Source organism: Ornithorhynchus anatinus, chromosome 1 (assembly GCF_004115215.2).
Source record: "Ornithorhynchus anatinus isolate Pmale09 chromosome 1, mOrnAna1.pri.v4, whole genome shotgun sequence".
Lineage (NCBI taxonomy): Eukaryota > Metazoa > Chordata > Mammalia > Monotremata > Ornithorhynchidae > Ornithorhynchus > Ornithorhynchus anatinus.
This window is the reverse complement of record NC_041728.1, coordinates 176742103-176749822: the sequence shown is the minus strand read 5'-3', so window position 1 is coordinate 176749822 and position 7720 is coordinate 176742103. Positions and strand designations below refer to the sequence as shown.

Sequence of the window (7720 nt, the reverse complement as noted above, 5' to 3'; positions counted from 1 at the left end):
TAAGGATAATGCCAAGGTTACAGGCTTGTGAGGCAGGAGGGAAGGTAGTGCCATCTGCAGTGAAGGGAAAGCCAGGAGAAGGATAGGGTTTGAGTGGGATGATAAGGAGTTCTGGTTTTGACATGTTACGTTTAAGGTGATGGCAGGACATCCAAGTAGAGATGTGTTGAAGGCAGGAGGAAATGTTAGACTGCAGAGAGGAAGAAAAATCAGGGCTGGAGATGTAGATTTCAGAATCATCTGCATAGAGGCAGTAGTTGAAGCTATGGGAGTGAATGAGTTCTCCAAGGGGGTGGGTTTAGGTTCAGAATAGAAAGTGACCCAAAAATGAACCTTGTGGGACACCCACAGTTAGGGTGTGGGAGGCAGAGGAGGAGCCCCCAGAAAAGGCTGAGAATGAACAGCCAGAGAGATACAAAGAGAACCAGGAGGAGAGAGTGTCAGTGAAGCTGAGGTTGGATAATTTTTCTAGTGGAAGGGGTTGGTCGAAGGCAGCTGAGAAGTCGAGGAGGATTAGGATGGAATAGAAGCTGTTGGATTTAGCAAGAAGACAGTCACTTGTGACCTTTAAGAGGTCCATTTCTGTGGCGTGAAGGGGATGGATACCCTGATTGGAGAGAATTGGAAAAGAGGGACTTGAGACAGTGGTCTAGACTGTAACCTCATTGTAGGCAGGAAATGTTTCTGTTTATTGCTGTACTGTACTCTCCCAAGTGCTTAGAACAGTGGTCCACAGACAATAAGTACTCGATGAATAAGTTTGAATGAATGGCTGCAGAGAACTTGCTCAATGTGTTTGGAAAGGAGTGGTAGGACAAAGAAGGGGTGATAATTGGAGACAGCTGTAAGGTCAAGGAAGGGTTTTTATAGGATAAGGGATACTTGGTCAGGTTTGAAAGCAGTGGGGAAGAAGCCATTGAAGAGCGAGTTTAAGATGGTGGCTAGAGAGAGAAAAGGGGAGAGAGCAAGTGTTTTGATAAGATAAGGGATGGGGTCGGATGTGCTGTTAGAGGGGATGGATTTTGAATAAAGGCAGGAGTTCTCTTGAGATAGTGCTGAGAAAGATGGGACAGTTGAAGGAGGGGAAAGATCAGGGAGGGACTGGGGAGGAGCAGGGGAGATTTTAGGGAGATCACTCCTGACAGGTTTGATTTCAATAGGTGGCCAGGCCATTAAGGACAAGGGATGAGGGGCAGGGGTGTGGGGACAGGGATTTGAGGAGGGAGTCATACATCTGGAACAACTGTTGAGGGCAACGGGCAGGGTTGTAAATAAGGATGGAAAAATACTTGTGTTGGGTAGAAGAGAGGGCCAATTTAAAGCATGTAGGGATAAACTTGAGGTGGATGATGTTGGCCTGATATCTAGATTTCTTCCAGCAGTGCTCTGCGACTTGTACACAGGAGCAAAATAGGTAGACTGTAGAGGTGATCTAGGACTGTGGGTTAGTCTATTCTTAATTCTGCTGTCTGGCTCATCTTCCTGCAGAAACACTCTGGGCATGTCACTCCTTTTCTTAAAAACCTCCAGTGGTTGCCTATCAACCTCCGCACAAAACAAAAACTTCTCACTGTAAGCTTCAAGGCTCTCCATCACCTTGCCCCCTCCTACCTCTCCTCCCTTCTCTCTTTCCACTGCCCACCCCGCACGCTCCACCCCTCTGCCACCCACCTCCTCACCGTCTCCCATTCTTGCCTATCCCACCATTGACCCCTGGGCCACGTCCTCCCGCGGTCCTGGAATGCCCTCCCTCCTCACCTCAGACAAACTAATTCTCTTCCCTCTTCAAAAACCCTACTTAAAGCTCACCTCCTCCAAGAGGCCTTCCCAGACTGAGCTCCCCTTTTCCCTCTGCTCCCTCTACCCCCCTTCACCTCTCTGCAGCTAAACCCTCTTCTCCCGCCTTTCCCTCTGCTCCTCCCCCTCTCCCGTCCCATCCCCTCAGCACTGTACTCATCCTCTCAACCGTATATATCTTCATTACCCTATTTATTTTTTATTGTTAATGAGATGTACATCACCTTGATTCTATTTATTTGCTATTGTTTTAATGAGATGTTCTTCCCCTTGATTCTATTTATTGCCATCGTTCTTGTCTGTCTCCCCTGATTAGACTGTAAGCCCGTCAGAGGGCAGGGACTGTCTCTGTTGCTGATTTGTACATTCCAAGAGCTTAGTACAGTGCTCTGCACATAGTAAGTGCTCAATAAATACTATTGAATGAATGAATGAATGAAAGGAATGTGGGAGCAAGTGAGTTTAGTTCATTTGAGAGGATGGCGTTGAGAGCACAGATTTGGTCATCAAGGGAAGGTAGTTTGGTACACAGATTAAAATGGGGCATGATGAGTTGAAAACATTGGATGAGATCAAAAGATCAGATGTCTCTGTGGTGGGATAGCACTGATTTGTGGGGTTGAGGTGTGTGGAAGAGGAGGTAGATGAAGGGTTTATGGTCCGTTAGAGGGATTTCAGGGTTGTTGAGGGAAGTGATTGTGCAATAGCTAGAGATGATGAGATCGAGTGTGTGTGTCCAAGTTGGTGAGTGGGTGAGTTGGGGTAGAGCAGCAGGTTATTGGATTGAGGAGTGATAGAAAGCAGGCAACGCAAGAGCCATTAGGAACATCTATGTGGATATTTAAGCCCCCAAGGATCAACGTAGGGATGGAGAAAGAGAGAAGGAATGTGATAAAGGGATTAGAAATGGTTTAAAAAGTTGGAGGTGGGGCTTGATGGGTGGTATATCACTGTGACTAGAATCTGGGGTGAATGGTAGAGTCAGATTATTTGGGCTTCAAAGGAAGGTTAAGAAAGGGATGAGGGAGGTGGAATGGTGTGAAAGCAGCACTGGGGTGTGAGAAGGATGCCAACAGTTCCTCTTTTTCCACTGAGTGTGGGGAAGTGGATGAAGATGAGGCCCCTTTTAGAGAGAGCAGTAGGGGAGACTGTGTCATCTGGGGAGACCCTGGTGTCAATGATGGTGAGAAGGTGCAGTGACTGGGTCAGTAACAGGTCAAGGGTGAAGGAAAGCTTCCCCATGATGGAGCAGGTTTTCCACAGGCTGTACCTGGCTGATTCTATGGTGGAGGTGGTGAGCAAGGGGTGGAGAGGGGTTTGGTGGGACTCAACTGGCAGGGACCAGTGCAAGGATGGGGATGACGGGTGGGCCTGGGATAGAATGACATTGCCACTAATTGACTGGCTTTTGATCATTCAATAAATCATTTTATTTCTGATCAAATTTAGGTTTTGTTGTTTTGCTACTTTGCTTTCTAGTATTATGAAGATGCACAGCCTAGTGGACTGGACACAGGATTGGAAGTCAGGAGAACAAACCCCACCTCTACCATTTGCCTGCTGAGCCTCATTTTCCTCATTGGATTTGTGAGCTTTGGGCATTTGATAGTCCCCCCATCCTAAGCCCCACAACATTTATTTACATATCTTTAAATTATATGTTATAAATTATTTATATGAATGGTTGTTTCCCCCTCTAGACTGTAAACTCATTGTGGGCAGGAAATGTGTCCACCAACTCTGTTGTATTGTACACGCCCAAGCGCACTTTAATATGGTGCTCTGCACAGAGCAGATGCTCAACAAATACCATGCTCAACAAAGATGTTAATGTTGATGAAATACCATGGATGATGGTAAAAAAGGTTAACAACTCTGTCTTCTTTAGGTTTATTATTAGGAAACACATCCAACTCCTGGAACAGTTTTTTCAGCATCCTCTCAATGTCCATGAACAACATCAAACAGCAAGATTAGATGACCACAACGAGGTCCTAAAATGTACTCAGCTGATCGGCATCAAACTGAAGCTCATAACATCTCAATCCCACTAGGTAGGAAATGGGAGAGATAGGATGATAGTAGGATACCCATGAACTTTTACATGGGGTCCAGGTAGAGAAGGAGCCCAGTGGAGATAGATTTTTACCCTGGAGGATTGAGGAAAGGGTCATGGGAGAGCACCATCCTAAATAGTGAAATAGCAGAGCACTGTGGGAAAGCAAGGCAGCAAATGGACACGACAACTGGCGGAAGTTGTGAGAGGGGCTGTGTATCTGTAATTTATTTGTTTATACCAATGTCTGTCTTCCCCTCTAGATTGTAAGCTAATTATGGGCAGGTAATGTGTCGATTGTGCTACTGTACTCTCCCAAGTGCTTAGTAATGTGTCCTGCACAAGGTAAGTGCTCAATACATATCATTGACTGATGGACCAAAAAGCTTCATGGAGGCTGGGAAACGCTGAGGCAAAATCAAAGACAGAGGCAGGTCTTAAGTGAGACAAAGTCACTAGTGACTCCAGGGCCTACCCATAAGTGAGTTTAAGATTTTGAGCACCCTGAGGGCCTGGGATTGGGTCTAATTTCCACCTGTGTATTCTTTCACAGTGCTTTGTTCAGTGATCAGCACGCAGTCGTGCTGGAGTAGACACGAGATAATATCAGTCAATCTTATTTATTGAGCATTTACTGTGTGCAGAACACTGTACTAAGCACTGGGGAGAGCACAGTATGACAGATACATTCCCTGCCCACAATGAGTTTACAGTCTAGATGGGGAGACAGGCATTAATACAATTATAATAATAATAATGATAATGTTGGTATTTGTTAAGTGCTTACTATGTGCAGAGCACTGTTCTAAGTGCTAGGATAGATACAGGGGAATCAGGTTGTCTCACATGAGGCTCACAATCTTCATCCCCATTTTACAGATGAGGTCACTGAGGCACAGAGAAGTTAAGTGACTTGCCCACAGTCACAAAGCTGACAAGCGGCAGAGCCGGAATTCGAACCCATGACCTCTGACTCCAATGTATGGGAGTCACGCTGCTTCCCATACATTCATTAATTAATTCATTCAAGATATTTACTGAGTGCTTACTATGTGCAGAGCACTGTACTAAGCACTTGGAATGTACAATTTGGCAACAGATAGAGATAATCCCTGCCCAGTGATGGGCTCACAGTCTAATCAGGGGAGATGGACAGACAAAAACAAGACAACCTAATCATAATAAATAGAATCAAGGGGATGCACACCTCATTAGCAAAATAAATAGGGTAATAGAAATATATGCAAATGAGCAATTACAGATATGTACATAAGTGCTGTGGAGCTGGTGAGGGGGTAGAAATGAAGGCTCAGAAGAGAGTGGGAGGAGAGAGGAAAGGAGGGGTTAGTTGGGGAAGGCCTCTTGGAGGAGATTTGTCTTCAGTAAAGCTTTGAAGGTGAGGAGAGTTCACTGTCAGTCTGATATGAAGAGGGAGGGCATTCCAGGCCAGAAGCAGGATGTGGCTGACAGGTCAGCAGTGAACTAGACAGGATTGAGGTACAGTGAGAAGGTTGGTGTTAGAGGAGTGAAAAGTGTAGGTGAGTTGTAGTAGGAAAGTACAAGGTGAGTTAGGAGGGGTAGGTTGTACACAATCCCTGTCTTACATGGGAATCACAGTCTTCATCCCATTTTACAGATGAGGTAACTGAAGCACAGAGAAGTTAAGTGACTTTATCAAGGTCACACTGCAGACAAGTGGCAGAGCTGGGATTTGTATCTCTGACTCCCAAGCCCATGATCTTTCCACTAAGCGACGCTGCTTCTCTTGCCCATAAATATGTACCAAAGACCAAAGTTATTATTATTATTATTGTTGTAAGCAAGATGCATGGGTGTGTCAAATCTACATCATTCTTTCCATCTACCTTCACAAGGATGTAGGCCATCATTATGAATAGCTTTTTCCAAAGCTTAGTACAGTGCTCTGCACACAGTAAGTGCTCAATAAATATGACTGAATTAATGAATATTCAAAGTTGCAGGATACACAGATGCATAGGTATATATATGTAATTTTATTGATTTTTATTTTATTTATTTGTACTGATGTCTGTTTCCCCCACTCTAGACTGTCAACTCATTGTGAGCAGGGAATATGACCGTTTATTTTTGCATTGTAATCTCCCAAGCATGTGGCACAGTGCTCTTTAAAGAGTAAGCACTCAATAAATATGATTGAATATATGAATGAATAAATGTATGAGTATATTTAGTTAACTGTGCAGACATGGTAATCTATAGCATATACTGACTCTTTAACATTTTCACAGTTTCCTTATCGAAGCGCTAGTGAAGGAAGGTGGTGAAAATGTGTCCAGTTTCTGTCCATCTCTTTTACATAGTTGGATTTGGAAACCCAAGGACTTTTTGGAAATTGGAATAAAATACCTTACTATTCTTCTGGATAACTTGCCCTCTCCCATCCTAGCCACAATTAGGCTGAAAACCTCAACAAAAGGCCCTAATTTTATAACTTTATATGCCAACACCTGAAAATGCAACCCCAAGCATATCTGCAAACAATAAAAGAAAGCCTTGTTTGCACATATGTTGTTGAGCATTTTCCCGAAGGTGAAAAATCTACAGTTACTCCAAATTAATTTCTGTTCCCTAATGGAGAAAATTAAAATGCAATTGGAAAATTAGAACAAGATTAAAGTGCGATTTTTAAAATCGCCTTAAATTTGCTGCTCCAAGGCGAGCGTTAAATTCTCTTTACCGATGTGTTGAAGGAAAGAAATGTCTAAATCTGGGACAATGAGTCCTTCCCTGGCAGCAGAAGAATTGATAAATGATTGCCTTTAATAGTGTATTTTTCACTCTAGCAACCAAAGTAGAATATATTGGAGGATGCACATGAGGAGCTGTCAGTTATGGAAAATATAATCAATGTTTTATTGTTTCTGGAATCCCTCTGGTGGAGAGAATGGCAGCATCACTTCAGGGAGATGCATATAGAGCTTGTGGAAAACTTTACAGATGTATTCTTATTCACAAAAAAATAAGATTATCTTATTTCTTTCAATCCTAGAACATCACCCTTCTCAGCTCTTCCACTGCTCTGGATGCTCTCAATGAAAATTAATACCCCAATTAATCTATCCATAAATCAATCATTTATTGAGCCCTTGTGTTCAGAGTACACAGATAGAAAGTCAGTTGTTATTTAATAGGCGGCATCTCTTGATAAATCAAATTAGAATTCATGATTAATTAGCCCTTTCATTTTTTTTTGGGGGGGGGAGTTACAGAATCTACTTTTTAACTGTCCTGTAGTACAGAGTTGTGCATATAGTAAGCGCTCAATAAATACGATTGTCTTGAATGAGAAGATGAAATGTAGTCAACCAACTTTTTAATGGGCTGTCAGCTTTAGGAGTATTCATTTATGAGGTAGCTATTTTGGTTTTTTAACACACAGATGTGAACTGAAAAATAAAAGTGGAATATTACATGTACAGGAGATTTAAACTCGAGCTGAAACATCAGAAAAGGAGAATCCTCCAGTGATCTGCGGAGACAAGCAAGGCTCAGACCTGAAGATGGTCTGTTCTCTCTGTCACTGATTCCTTGTGTCGCTGTCAAGCCTCTTCATCTCTATCTGAGACTCCATGTACCCAGGAGTTAAAGGAGAATAAAGTTTCCTGCTTACACCACACTTGGGAAATGTCTCTTTTATAACCCTCAAACTCAAAAAATAATCTTTCGTCTCTGACTTGCTAGGGTTCATTGAACTTGATAATCAAGCAATGTTCCCTGATATTATCCTTCCTAACAGAGTTATCACACACTCTTATGGAATTTTTATTCTTTTATTTATTTATTTATTTATTTTTACAAATCTAGACCTTTCTTTGGCTCTTACAA

The 7720-nt window shown here is 42.8% G+C and overlaps 1 long non-coding RNA gene across 1 annotated transcript; it reads left to right on the top strand.

Annotated features, from left to right (window-relative positions):
• Positions 1 to 3690: 3690 nt before the first annotated feature.
• On the top strand, positions 3691 to 7509 carry LOC114807409. Its single transcript, XR_003755495.2, has 2 exons — positions 3691 to 3851; positions 7275 to 7509. It is a non-coding gene; the product is annotated as an uncharacterized LOC114807409 (long non-coding RNA).
• Positions 7510 to 7720: the final 211 nt, after the last annotated feature.